Source organism: Protopterus annectens, chromosome 10.part0 (assembly GCF_019279795.1).
Source record: "Protopterus annectens isolate FY-2018-M chromosome 10.part0, PAN1.0, whole genome shotgun sequence".
Classification (NCBI taxonomy): domain Eukaryota; kingdom Metazoa; phylum Chordata; order Ceratodontiformes; family Protopteridae; genus Protopterus; species Protopterus annectens.
The window spans coordinates 219,829,405-219,844,728 of record NC_056744.1 but is presented as its reverse complement, the minus strand read 5'-3'; positions in this window follow the sequence as shown (position 1 = coordinate 219,844,728).

The following is a 15,324-nucleotide window of genomic DNA, read 5'->3' as shown; positions in this document are numbered from 1 at the left end:
GATAGAGTGGTGGCCCTTTCTGATTATGTAGAGCCTATCCTGTTCCCCGGTTGGTGCCTTTATTTCTATATGTTTGCAATCTCTCACACCGAGTACTTCAGGGTAGTGTGCTACATGGCAGACGTCCTGCATATTTCTGGCCCTCTCCTCAAAACTACAGGGAAAATATATGTGGTCATTGGCATGTTGGAACATAGCATCCAGGAATTGGTGGAGGATCCAGGATCCTGATGCCTGTGACACCCCCAGCATGTCCTCTGCTAGTCTCTGAAAGGTACCTGTATCTAATATTCTAAGGGCTAAACATACCTTTGTCTCCACTAGGATGGATTCTCCTCGGATGGCTCTGGTTCTGAGTTGAAGGTGGCAGAGGTCTGTTGGGAGCCAGGCAGAGGTCACATTATCCTATACAAAAAAGTTTACAGGGACATGGCTTTTATTCTATCCACATACATCATGGAATGGTGTTTAGACCTTGTGTTATCTTGCTGAGAAAGTCCTGTGGTCTCTCCAGTTGCTACATGTGTCTGGTGAGGTACTTGTAAAAAATAGCATTATACTCTGTTAGTGGTATAATGCAGTTTGACTACAGTGCTGTCATACAATCCTAAGATGTCAATATGATGGTGTGACTTATGATGTGCACAACACAGGCTTTCAGTAGCAGTTTGGACGCTTGGTGGTCAAAGTTCAGATTGCTATCTAAATGTGTTCCCTATGCATACATTACTGGGTTTCTGCATAGCAGGACTGTTGTCAATGCTGTGATTAACATGGAACTCCACTTTTGAGATGGGCAACATTACAAAAACACATTTCTGCATTTATTTGTAGATAGTGTGCCTTTGTCACCATTCAGTTGTGTGTTAGCTCATCCTATACTATGTTATCACCATTGATGGACTCAATGATTGCATACAATATGCAAGAATCAGAAAATTTGATAAGACAAAGGCATATACATTAGCGTGAACTGTCAAGAAATGCAGTTAAAACAGTGAAGGGCCAAGCACAGATCCCTGGTTTTTGCCAGTGGTGTCACCTTTACTGGTACAGGTTGATTCACCAACTATAACACGATGTGTTCTATCAGTGAGCAAATTGTTTATGCATCAACTGACAAAAGGTTTAATCCCCAGCTTGGGGCTTTTCTCAATGATACCTGCATGTGTGTTTGTGTCAGAACTCTAGGCCAGATTACAATAGACAGTGAGCACTCTCTTACCTCCTCCAGGCCTATCACACAAAATCAACGTACTGTGACAACATCACAGATCAGCTATGTCATGACCCAGCACATACACTTTCCTGATATGGTGAAATACACAGTTCAACACACCCTCCACATGGCCTATGTTCCTCTACAAGGGTGTACATCAACATGCATCCATCTGTGTTAGGGGAACACCGCTTGATGCATGTATGTAGAGAGACATCCTGACTCTCCTCAACTGTGAGGTAGACCAGCCTGTCATCATGGACCTCTACTACATGTATACTATTAATACTAATATACATTAATACTAATATATATTCCAGGTATATGTAACAGACCTGTGTAAGTTATTACTGCTACATGAGGTCCATTATATCAGGTCTGTTACATCTGATAGAAGTCTTCAAAGAGGTCATTGAGGACATGCATGATAACAACAGCATCATCTTGTGGAACTTTAACAGGTCAAGCATTTAACACAAATCCACACTGAGGTATTCAATCAACAATGCATATGTGGCCATAAACAGCTATATCACCAGATGCGTAGACCAGTGTATGACATAAGTGGCATCTCACTATGCTGAAATGTGTGATGTGACATATATCTCAGGCCCAGTGATCAGTTCAGTACATCAGGGGTGTCTGCTAAGTCATTGCCTGCCCCTTAATTAAGTGATGGACATCACACATGACATAGACATGATGTGTCCAAACAGCTGCCTGAAGGACTACAGCTTGTGGGCAATCGTTGACTGCAACTGTGATATTAGTAGAATGCACACAGTATCAACATATACCAGAGACTGCTGCCACAGCCATGGCAACACCTGGATTGACAAGACACATGGAGGGATGTGTTGCATCAGGAAACAGACACAACACCCAAGTATAATGTGGACATCACACCCTATAATCAGACCAATAGGTATGTGACCTGTGTCCTGGGGTAGAGGGAAAGTGGTACATCCAGTAGCATGTGGTCACAGTGCCGACTACTCCCTTGACTGTAACACAAGTGCTGGGTATGTGTAGAACATGCACATCAGATGGCATACTAACATCATGGTTCCCAGCCTTCATCACACCAATAACTGAGTACAATGCACCCTTCTCCATGTATCTCCCTACACATTTTCCGGTGATCTGTAACTGAAATGTACACCTTTGTCACTGTCCACAGCTTATTGGCTATACCTAGGTATTTTTTCTGTGGAATATACATGACTGTCTGATGGTGTGAAACAGCTGTGAAGACTGGTAGAGATGGGTGACGGCTGTCAGCCTAGCCAGATAGAATTGTGCAGATAATTCTATCATTTGTAAATGTGAAATGTTGAACTTAAAACAATGTGGCAACATTGCCATCTGCTGTAAAGAAAGCTAAGTCAAGCATTTCTTGTTGGTCCTTTGAAATTAAAATGATTTCATCACTGCCTTTCATGTTTACAGCTGCTCCAGTCCGGCTAGATGAAGGCTTCCTGCCTATTGTTTTAAAGCTAAAGTTAATGACCAGAATTTACATATGGAATGTCCTTTATTGCTCTAAGTGTAAAATAATGTAAATGCAGTTTCTGTCAGCCTGGGAACACCAGGAAGGTGTAAAAGATGATGCAATGTTTATCAGAACTGCAATAGCAATTTAAACAGAGAGAATCAGAGATTATTAAGCATTTTTGTCTGACTATCCAACTCACAGCACTGCCTGTTGATCTATGTAAGTAAGTTATTTTAGAAGTGTGTTTTCTTGTAACAATAGCTAGGAATTAGAAAGTTTAGACTAAGTGTTTTTCTGTGATGTCAGAACTGTACTACTGATTTATTTTAAGTATTTCTGTGTGATCTCTGAAGTCTTTTGACTAGCACTGTGTAGTAGAAAGTATTGTCTTGTGGTTTTAATTATTTATTATTAAATATTTTAAAACCTGTTAACTGTGGCTGGTTTGTGTAGAGATAAGTTAAGCTCTAGAGTACATTGCATAGTTATAAGGTTTATTGTACAAAGCCACTCTAATAAGGATTGACTGATTAGTCACACTTACCAATTGGATAATAATATTGCACAGTAATAATTGGACACCCTTTTAAGGGCCTTTGGGTAGCTGATAATATTAGCTGGGTGGTGGCAGTAATTACTACCATATAGTCTGGGTAAAAGGGGCACAGCTGGAGAACCTGTGCTAGCCTTCCCAGAAGTATCTGTGTGGTTGTGTAAAATCTCAAAGTGTGTGTGTGTGTGTGTGTGTGTCAGCTACTTGGGCAGGGACACGAAGCACTGGTTGGACAGAGAGGGTGCTGGAGATTTTAGCTTGCCCAGCTAGGCTGAGATCTGGACCCTATAGCTGTGCCAGTGGGGAGTCTTATTGGGGACCTGGGGAGCAAGGGAGCAACCAGCCCCAGACTGACTGTGATCTCTGTGTGCTCTTAAGGGAAATTGGACTTTACTGTGTGTATTTGTTATCCTTTCCTTATATATGAGACGCCCTCTCTGGTGTTAGTGGTGAAGATTGAGGCTCCTTGATTGCTAGGTCAGGGCATGGGCGTCACAACAGCAATCAAGTTATTACACCAGATGCATGTGTGCTACATGTTCACCTTATGCACACACTGCATACATAGGTGTTTGACAACATTAATGGCATGCATACCATTTGTGACAGTGTGAACTGTGTCATTGATATATGCCATGCACACAAGACAACTAGCCTGTAGTGCCCATACTGTCACATACAGGTATAGCAGTGTCCCTCCTAACACCTCTTGTAGTTATTACAGTACCAGAACAGTGTGCGTGATGTTACCCTCATAGAATGTGGATGTATCATACTAGTTGTCCAGTGTGTGTGCAGGCTCATCTGTTATCACTCTACATCACATATGTTATGTCAGAGGCATGGGATTCATGGTGGTATTATCCTGATATTGTCCATGATTGTGGTTCATTCTTGCAATGTTTGTCATGATCCTATATTTATGGCCACCATGCTGGAGACCTCTGCTGAGAGAGAGTACATTCATATTTAGGTATATCAGTTTGCACAGCTTCCCAATATGCAGCCTACCACAGTTGTATGTCATATCCCTGATAGATGTCCACTGCATTATTCTTGTAAGGATACACACAGACATCCTCCCCATTGTTATGTCACCTTGTGTGTCAGTCACAGACAACACATTTTCACTGTAGAATTCGTACTGTACCATATAGATATGTGCTTGGTTTTGCTGCTACAACCATCTTCCGTTGACATGTCCTGCTCTGCTGTACATGTGGGAGTTTTACCTGTCCTCTTTCCCTGTGTTCATTCCTACAATTCATCTGTGTGTCCCTATTCAATACACACTCTTCCCCTGAGTGATCATTTTACATGGCAGTCCCATGTCCTGTTACAGATCATTAACACAGCTTCAGTACAGAATGGCACTAATGGGATATCACAATATCTGCACTGTAGATACACTGTCCTGTATTATGTTTGGACCAAATACTTCACATTCATACCTCTCAAATGTCTAGATATTTCCAAGATGTCCGGATGTTTTCCTTATCAAACATGTGTTTTTTGCCATATCACTGGGATGATCTGTGGACAGCTGTGACTCAGCATATTACAGATGTTTGGGTGCATACCTCTTAACTGTCCTGATCTGTGCAGAATGTCCAGTTTTTGTCTCATATTTGTGATCTTTTCTTCAAAATATGGTGTTTTCATGGCAAATCATTGGCATGTCATTGCAGAGTGCAGTCAGTAACTGATGACTGACATTTCAGTTTCAAACTTCATGCTCTTCAGAATGTTCATGCTGATGTATAACCTATATATTCTATCAACTTCATAAGTTTAAATGTGAAGTATTCACAATCTGTCTTATTTATGGACTTTTGTCTCCCCATTTTTATGGTTTTATCACTCTAAGAAGTTGAGAGCGTTACATTTCTATGTCAAATATGTCTCTATTACAAGTTATTTGTCCTCTCATTAAGTTGGCCTCTGTGCAGATATGTTGCACTAACAGACTGACAGCTATTTGTACAGCCATACCTCTCAACAATACAGATTTTTTTTAGAATGTCCAGATTTTGGTCTATTTCTCATACAGTTGTGGTTTTGTGGCAAATTGTTGTTAATACGAGGGTTGAAGTCAGAAAATAGAGATAGACATTTGAGTCTTAGACTTCCTACCCTTCTGAAAATTCATGGGAATGCAAAATCTGTCATTTTATCAACTTTCTAAGTTTGTAAGAGCAATATTTAATGTGACTCCCAAGTCCTAGTTGTCATCCTTTGTCCCCACATTATTTTTGGCTTTTGTCCATATTTCTTGCTCGGCAAGTTTCAAAAGTATGTGTGCCATACCTCTCAACTGTGCAGATGTTTGCAGAATGCCCAGGTTTTTGCCTCTTATTTTTGCCCTGTTCCTCATTACATTTTTGGTTTTATTACAAATCATTAGTATGATCTGAGGATTAAAGTCACTAAATAATGACATGCCTTTGAGTTTCAGACTTTATGTCCTTGCACAAATGCATATTAACACAAATTATTCTTATTCTAGCAACTTTCTAAGTTTATAAGAGCAATATTTCAAATGTGTCCCTATTTTTGGCCCTTTGTCACCACATTATGTCATGCTTTGTCCAGATTTCTTGTACCAAGAAGATGAGAGATATGGTCCAAAGTTGTTATCCTTTGTTCCCACGTTACTTATGTTTTTTGTCATATTTCTTGCTCTATGAGTTCCATAAGTATGTCTACCACACCTCTCAACTGTCTAGATGTTCGCAGAATGTCCAGATTTATGCCTCATATTTTTGCTCTGTTCCTCATAAAATTTGTGGGGGGTTTTGCCATATCACTTAGATTATCTTAGGAATGAACTGACTAAATAATTACATACGTTTAAGTTTCCAACTTCAAATCCTTTAGAAAATGAGTCAGCACAAACCCTGTTATATTAGCACATTTCTCAGTTTAAAAGAACTATTGGCCATTGTCCCCAATTATGTCAGACTTTGTCCAGATTTCTTGCACTAAAAGGGTGAGCACTATGATGTGTACAACCGTGTGATCATTGTGGGATTCCTTGCAAATCTGTGGACCATATGTGCTCTCCTTTAGACAGACTCGATATCAGTGTTCGCTTACAAGGTTTCGTGACCAGCAATAATGTTGCGAGCTGCAAAACCTAGTTTAGGCACGCTGCGCCTCATTAATATGCATTATTTGCTACCACGCACTGAGCACAGCCGTGGTAACAGGTGCACTCCATTTAGGCTCTGTGTGGAGCCTATACAATGTTTATTGAATCCTGGCCATAGTCTTTTCTTTAAAAATGGTATTACCTTGCTCCTTTTATGAAGAGAATGCATTGCACTAACAATAAATATTTGCATCCCTGACATAAATATTTTATTCCTATCCTTATACTCTAATTCTGATAAAGAGAAAAAGTAGCATATTATGCATAAAAGTGCAACAGATAAGCAGCTGCTGCTTAGTATATTTATTTTAGTTCACTTAAAGAAGAGCATCTGAAAGAAAAACAGCAATTAAGTGGCACCAATAAAAAAGAAGGGCAGAGGGATAAAGTTTAAAAAATGGTATTAAAGGATCACTTGGAGAAAAAGTACACACATTGTACATGCAGAAAGATAATTCCCAGGATTCATGAAGCTTGGCGCAAGGACGGTTTTAGCCTTGTGCCGAGCGTCCTCCTTACAGATGGTGCAGCAGCACCATATGAATATTTATGAGGGCATACTGCCGCACCCTCAACGTGCACAGGAAACATGTGTGAGTGCAGGGGCCCTGTTTAAGTGCTCTATGGAGGCTTAAACATGCCTCCACAGTTGCACAACCTACTACGCTTATTATTAGAGCCCGGCTCTAATAGTAAGCAATTAAGTCAGTGTCCATGAATATTGAAATGTATGCTAAGCATACAAGAGTGTCCACGAACATTGAAATAAAATCAAAGTAGTAAACACACAAGCACGTAGTGGAATGTTGAGCCCCGTCCCTAGAACTATCACAATTAGATTCCCCGTGTCCCTATTTTACATTTGTATTGCTTCATTATTGAAAGTGTAAGCAAAGCGCAGTGTGTTTGCTCATTGCTGCCCCCTGCTAAGTGTAGCTTACACATCAAAATCATCCAAATAGAAAAAAACATGCCAAATCAATGTTAACGTCAATAGTGTAGTGGTTAGAGCATCCACCTAATAAACAGGCATTCATGGTTCAAGTCTCCCTGTAGCACATATAATTTTCCATGTGGAATGTGTATATGAACATATTTATACATCGTTTTGCTGTATAACATGTAAATGTGAACTGGAGTACTGCGTGAAATGTTTAACTAATATCATTCAATCAAAGTGGCACTGTCATAATGAATAAGGCACTAGTAAGCAGGTGTAAGCACAAATAAGCAGCAGTAAACACATACAAGTACCAGTAAGCAAGTCTAAGTGCGTTTGTGTGTGTGTAAGCAGTGCCCAGCATAGGAAATGTATATAATTATGCAGATGCATGTGCATGTGTATGTACAGACATATAATACATTATATATATATATATATATATATATATATATATATATATATATATATATATATATATATATGAAGAATGAATTTTGTGACAATAAAGCATACAAAAAGAATGAGAAGGGAATCAACAGCAACTCCAGTATTATTTAGTGCTGTCAGCTTATGTCATATCAAGCTGGGCAGGAGTGAGCAAAGCACTGCTATTCACACCACAGGCAGGATACTACCAGAGGGAGTAACACTGTCGATCTGCTAAGTCTACCTTACAAACAATCACAGGGTAGTCACTGGTGGGACTACCCAAAAATTGCTAGGATGGTTGACTTCCGACCATTACACAAGCAAGAGCAGGTATGTTCAAGGACTAAATAGTGGGAGAGCCTGATGATACATGGGTTGGGACAACATACGTGTAGGGTCCCTAACGCTGGGGAGTGGACAATGTGTGGAGGTGTGTCATGGCTGTGATAGCAACTGGAGAATGGATGGTTTGCGTCTATGTCAAACTCGGGTGGGGTGGAGGAACCATAGGTATGAAATTATGGATCCAGGCTTGTCAGGGTTGGATGGCCTGGTTCTAATTGGACTGCCTTGTGGAGGTCAGCGAGTTTGTGATAAGTATATATGCATACACACATGCATACATCTATATGTAGAAGTACATTCCCTGTAACACATTCCTTCCTTTTGCAGACATAAATAACATGAAAGTGCCCCTACAAACCTCGACAGTAAATAGAATAATAGGTTGTGCATAAGAGGGAAGGGACGAATCTGCAAAAATGCAGAAGTGTGTACTTTGTCCTAAGTCAGTGCTGTTCTCAAAAAATTAAATGTGAGGACTTTCTCACTCATGGAATCATTCCTGTGATCTGCCTGCTACGGTAATGCCAATCACTAAACCGGTCTTATTTGTAATATAATTTTGCCGAACTGTACATTATTAGCTCTCATGTGTAACGTGTGCGTTACCACATAGTCATAGTTATTAATTTATTGTATTGTCTTGTTAATGGGAGTAATGATGTAATGAAGTATAGAGTCTAATCTTGAAATAAAGACATGTGTCCCAGGTGGAACAACCCATAAATTATGAATAGTGTGCTATTGGTCACTCATTTCACCAATGTTTGTGGACTAAAAGTTTGCGATGTCTGAGGATACGTGGAGTTTGCCAACCCATGGGATGGGTCTACAGGAGTAAGGAGTAGCCAATGTGTAGTGGTGTGGATACATCATGTATCCAACTGGAGAATGGATGACTGCTGTGTCAGTGAAGTGTTGGGGTGGGTGTTTGGGGAACTAGGATCCATGGGTATATGGGTATATATGCAAATGAAACAGCACAGCAATAGTGTAGTGGTTAGAGCATCCGCCTAACGAACAGACATTCCCGTTCCAAATCCCACTGCAGCACATACCATTTTCCATTGGTAATCTGTATATGAACACATTTTGACATCTGTCTGCTGTATAACCTGCATAATAACAATCAAAAGTGAACTGGAGTGAAGTGTCAGTGTCATAATGAATAAGGCACTAGTAAGCAGGTTAAAGCATAAATAAGCAGTAGTAAGCATATATAAGCACCAGTAAGCATGCTTAAGTGCGTTTGAGTGGGGGTATGCATTGCCTATACAGATTAAGCAAAGTAGAAGCTAACTGAGTGTAAGAAACTGTAACTGGAGGTTACAGACATATATATATATATATATATATATATATATATATATATATATATATATATATATATATATATATATATATATATGTGTGTGTGTGTGTGTGTGTGTGTGTGTGTGTGTGTGTGTGTAGATATACACAGATATACAGCTATGATAGGAAACAGCACACAAGAATGACATATGTTCACAGGCTATGCCAATGGAAGTGAGGGGCCCAAGCAAGAAACATGTAACACGTAGCATGACCTCCCCACCCCAACCGGTCAGTGGAAACATACACACAAACCCACAAGCAATGTAAATAGTCCACTGCTCCCCAGACCACAGGCAGGATACAACCGGTGGGGGGACAGAGTGCACCAGTGAAATCTAATCTTGGAACACAGACAAAAGTGCCCCTTGCGGGACGCCCCAAAAATTGACATATAACCAAAGGAAGCTGATACAATGACCATTCTGGCTGGGGTGTGTACATACCCAGAATACAAGGGTGGGAAAGCCTGATGACCCATGGGTCGAGACAACGTACGACATGGGTCCTGTGAAGTGGAGAGTGGGCAGTGAGTAATGGTGTGTTCAGACTTGACCTGCACCCAGAGTAAGGATGGGTGCTGTAGAGGAGGTACGGGTGGGGGAAACTATGGGTAGCTAGTTATGGGTCTAGGTGTGCAGGTGTTGGCTGATGTGGGTCTATACGGACAGCCCCAGGGATGTGAGCAAAAGTGTTCATTGGGCAGAGGCGTCGTCCAACGAGCAGCCACCCCCACTACGAGTCCCACTGCAGCAAAGTCTAATCTACATGGCAGAGAACGGAATAACCAGATGTAAATTCATATATGTAGAGGAATGTGTATGTATATCTACCCATAGCTACATGGAGATATACTTCTCCCTCTCCGTAGTACAAATGTATACATACAGAGACAGAATACATATACATACCCACATATAGATATATACATATGCAGACACCCATACACCCATATGTTGTTAGATATACATAGACATAAATATATAAATATATACATGTATGCGTTAATATACAGATATATCTATATATAGTAATGTAGGTATATATATATATATATATATATATATATATATATATATATATATATATATATATATATATATATATGTGTGTGTGTGTGTGTGTGTGTGTGTGTGTGTAAATATACACATGTAAATAGCTAGGATATGATATAGCAGTTACGAATTACATATGTTCACAGGCCATGCAAATGGGGGTGAGGGGTCCAATCAACAAACGTGTAACATGTAGCATCAACCACTCCCACCTAGACAGGCGACACATACAGACACACAATACAAGTAAACACACCACTGCTTCCCAGACCACAGGCAGGATACTACCAGTGGGAGAGACCTGCCAGGTCTAATCTTGAAACAAAGACATCAATATCCCTTGTGGGACACCCCAAAAATTAATGATCATCGGAGTCAGTCCCTGTAATGATTCATCAAACCAGGCTGTATACGTACATGGACCAGTAGGTTGTGCAAGCCTGATAACCCATGGGTCGACACAACATACGACATGGGTCCTGACATGTGGAGAGTGGGCAGTGTGTAGTGGTGTGGTTAGACCCCACCTGCACCCACAGTAAGGATGAGTGCTGTAGAGGAGGGGCAGGTGGGGGAACTATGGGTATGCAATTATGGGCCTAGGCATGCAGGTGTTGGCTGGCGCACTTGTATTAGGACCGCCCCGGGGATGTAAGTAATATTCCAAAATGTGTAGAGCTTACGCCCATACCTCTCAACCCCTAAGAGCCAAACCAATCGACAGAACATAAACCGTTGGGGGAACAAATAGGGACAGAAAGCACATATTCCACTTACAACCTTAGAAAGCTGATAAAATAATAGGTATGCATTAGCATGACTCGGCTGAAGGATGTGGGGTCCTAAACCCAATTACTTATCTGTCTTTAATGGTGTCAGTCCCCAGGTATTTGCCAGACAGGTGCAGATTGTAAGAGGAACACACCAATAGTATGAAGCAAACTCTGGACAGGCCGCGGATTCTGTACAGTCGACTGGCATGCTTACGCCTAATGGGCAGCCATTCCTGATATGGATCCCACCGCAGCACAGTCCAGTTTATATGGCTAAGTACAGTATGACCATATGTGTCATTGCATAACCCACTACACAACACCTACGTACACATGGTCACAACACCGCACTGTAGGCATGTAAGCCGATGTAATAGGCATCACAAGGTATTATTGTAGTCCTCACCCCCACCCAGGGCTGTGAATGTCTGATGCAAACACCAAATGCAGTGCATTTGCAAGCGCGGGAGCAAGTGGGTGTAAGCCTGTTTGGCCGCCGGTATGCAAGTACCACACTGGTAAAGCAATGTAGAGGCTAACTGAGTATAAGAAACTGAAACCAGAGGTTAGCATTGCTTAGCTCCGTGCAAACTCGTACACACCTGCTCACAATTGCTTTAAAGTGCCTTAGTCACTCTGTACCCAACAGCTTGTGTTCTGGCCAGCAACAAAATAAACAGCCTCTGCAAGACTAGAACTCAGAATCATGCACATCACAATAGTTAACCACTATGCCATGATTGCAATACATATAAAGGAGGTATCAGCAAACTAATCCTCACCACAGCAAAATCAAATCAAACATGTGAACTGAATCTATGTACAGTGTAATGTTCTATAACACACCACAGACCATAAATATGTGAATTGGAGTACTGTAGTAAACATAGAGTTGAGGTGTCACTGTAATAAAGTTATGAAGTCCCCAGGACCCCATACAGTGTATGTACACATGAATGACGGATACCAGACACATATATAACCTGTAATGAATAAGACATAGCTTAGCCTTTTCGAAACCAGCCAGTTATGGAAAAGTGCAGGAATCTGGCCCTACTTAAACCAAAGAGGTGGTAATATGGCTCATAACTTGTTGTAGCATTCCCCTGCAGGCAAAATGGCTGGAGTGGGAGAAGACACTCGCTTTAGAGCGCAGTGCTGGGGCATCCAGGAGTCCAAATTCATGGTATGGCTCCTGGTAAAGCACCATGACAGGAGACTACCTTAGGGCCAGTACCAGGGCCCGCAGTACAAAATGGAGGCCTGGGACAGTCTCGCCCATGACCTCACTAGTGCCACAGGTATCACCCGGACTGGTGAGTAGGTCAGGCACCACCATGCAGACCTGAAGCGGTGGAGAGGGGAATGTCCTGGAACAGTGGATCCAGGAAGCAAGTCAGATGCAGAATGCCCCAGAACTAAGTACTCCTTCCACTACGTAGTTGATAATTGCCTAGCTTATGTATACTATGGATAGGTATGGCTAAATATCACTGTACTTCTCTGACAGCTGAAGATTAGTGTGCTGCGAACCAGCAAACCTAGGATGCTAGGCTACAAAGGATGTGTTGCGAAGCAGGTTAGTAAATAGCCTGCATGTACTGTCATAACAAATAAATGTAAGAGCCTCAGAAAGTGTTGTACCAGTATACAGAATTGTGTACTATTCTGCGAATAAAGGTGCAACCCCTGCATTGCTTCTGTTTACTCTGCAGTCATATGTTGTTGTACTATTGTATTTATTAAATAGTACTGTTGTAGTAAGCAGTGTTACCCACACTGTGGCATGCAGATAAAATGTGTATGAAGTGCTGTATAACAATGCTGGAAGTGTAAACAGGTCAGTCATATTAGACAAAATACATTGCAAAGCCTCACAACAATTGCCTGACAGCATAGTGTACAGTGATCTTAACTGTAATGCTTTTGTCACACACAGCAGGGCTTTGGATCCTAGGAGCGTAAGTTGTATGCATAATCATTCCACACAACTGCACACAGTTTGTTAGAATGTTCAGAGAGAAAGCTGTATGCATATATACACTTAACAACTGTACAGAGTTTGCTAGAATGCTCAAATAGAAAGTGGTATGCATATTCATACCCCTCAACTGTTCCAATCTACCCAGTATGTCCTGATAAATGGCCCACATTACCTGCCTTTTGCCCTGTTACCCTGATAAATTAGTGTGATGATCCAAAAAATGTAGGCAGCTGTTTATGACATATAACCGATAGTCAGACTTGTACATAGTCAGAGAATGTACTTGCAAATATACCTGTCATCCAAGCATCTCACCCAAAGTGTATGGCAGCAGTCTCAAAACATGTTGCATTAACACCTGCATCTTGTCAAGCCTGTACGTTAGACACAGGTCCCGTACATACTAATCTACAAACATACCATTGTACAATATAATGCCATTGGGTAGTGTAATAATACATGTAAGGGACAGACCACTGCAGTGACTATGAATGTTGTGAAAACTACAAGGATTTATTAGTTGTTAATTGAACTCTCTCTCTCTCTCACCCCTACCATATGTGCAAAAATAACCGATTTACACAACTCATTTGGTATGTCTACACTCTTAACCTTTGTTGGGACATATGTCCTATTGGTTTATACATATTCACATCTGTTTCTATGCATGTGCCATGTTAAAATACTCCCATATTGGTATCCTGTTGCCATCAATGAAACCTGCATATTGTTGTAATGGCCACTTTTTACCCATATATGCATGTGTTCTGCCTGCTCTGCAACTATTTTATATCTGGTACCCTGGGTAATGGGAATACCTATGCATGCTGTTATAACTAATCATGAATACTGTTGACTATTACTAACCCATATCTGCCTTAAACATGCTACAACAAAGCTCGTATGGGAAGGCCGGTCCCAGCGAACCCACTTGTCCCACCTCAGCTGGCCATGGCACCAGGCACCAGCATATCTGGGGCCCAGCCTGGGACCTCCTTGTCTGTTGGCCCTGCACCACCTTTGGGTGGAACCGCCACAGGGGATGGGGCTCAGCCCCCTCCCTGGGAGCAGACAGGAACCTGTCACCCATGGTACGGTCCAGGCCGTGGTGCGTAGGGAGCTTGACAGGGAGATTTGAGACTGCCTATGCCAGTTTGAGGGCCAAGTGGTGCAACTAGAGGGTGAGCCTGCCCCTCCTAAACAGCCCCCAGCACAGCCACCTTCTGAGCTGTGAAGGTGCAGTGGTGACTGCCCATGTGTGGGGACCTCAGTCCCACTGTATCCATTTGTGGGCTCATGGGCTTGTGACTTCCAAACACCCCTCCCTGTCCAAGGTGTTTCCCCCCCACATGTGTCATATACCACCCTTGTATGTGTCTTGTTTGTCTTGTCTGTCATCCTAACCAACCTATCCTCCCTGATCATACCTACTCCCCCTCCCCAACATCCCACTCTCACCTAAACATAAAAGAAAAAAAAGGGCAATCTGTTCCTGCAAAAAAAGCACGCCCCATACATAGCTGTCCATTTCACACACATGTCCACTGGACACATGTAAACATTTCTAATTGGCATCACAACATAGTGTTGTTGTCCTCACCTCTGTCTCAGAGTTGTGAGTGTCCAAATGTACCGCCAAATTTATTGCATATGCACAGCTGTTGCTGTAGAAGAAATGGACAGCTATGGACCTTCCCTACACCCTTCCTGCACATCCCTAGCTACCTTGCCTACTGTCTTTCCCTCTTTGTGCCCCTTTTTCACCACTTTCCTATCACCCCTTGTTTCTTTTCTTTTAAAGAAATTAGTGCGGGGGTAAGCAGGAGTAAGCACTTTTAAGCAGCAGTGAGCGGGTTTCAGCCTGTTTGCGCAGGGGTAAGCACTGTCTACACAGGTTAAGCAATCAAGAAGGTAACTGAGTGTAAGGAACTGTAACCAAAAGTAACCACTGCTTACCGTCCCGCAAACCCATGCACACCCGCTCAGAACTGCTTAAAAGCACCTTAATCACTCCGTATTCACGGCCC